Here is a 200-nt window from a genome sequence, read left to right on the forward strand (position 1 = left end):
CCAGCAGAGGCTGTGTCATAAGACCCTGCTATTTACGGGGCCCTGATTCAGTTCGTAGAAGTGCGAGGAAGAGAAAGCCGGGAGGGGGCCGGGGCAGGGGCGCGACACGGCCGCGCCTTCGTCCCTGCTCCCGGGGGCGTTTGCTCTGCTCGGTCCCCTCGGCCCCGCGCCCCAGGAGCTCGCCGGAGCCGCCCGCCCGC

The sequence above is a fragment of the Rhea americana genome, unplaced genomic scaffold (assembly GCF_003343005.1).
Source record: "Rhea americana isolate MKP2758 unplaced genomic scaffold, rheAme1 scaffold_4, whole genome shotgun sequence".
Classification (NCBI taxonomy): domain Eukaryota; kingdom Metazoa; phylum Chordata; class Aves; order Rheiformes; family Rheidae; genus Rhea; species Rhea americana.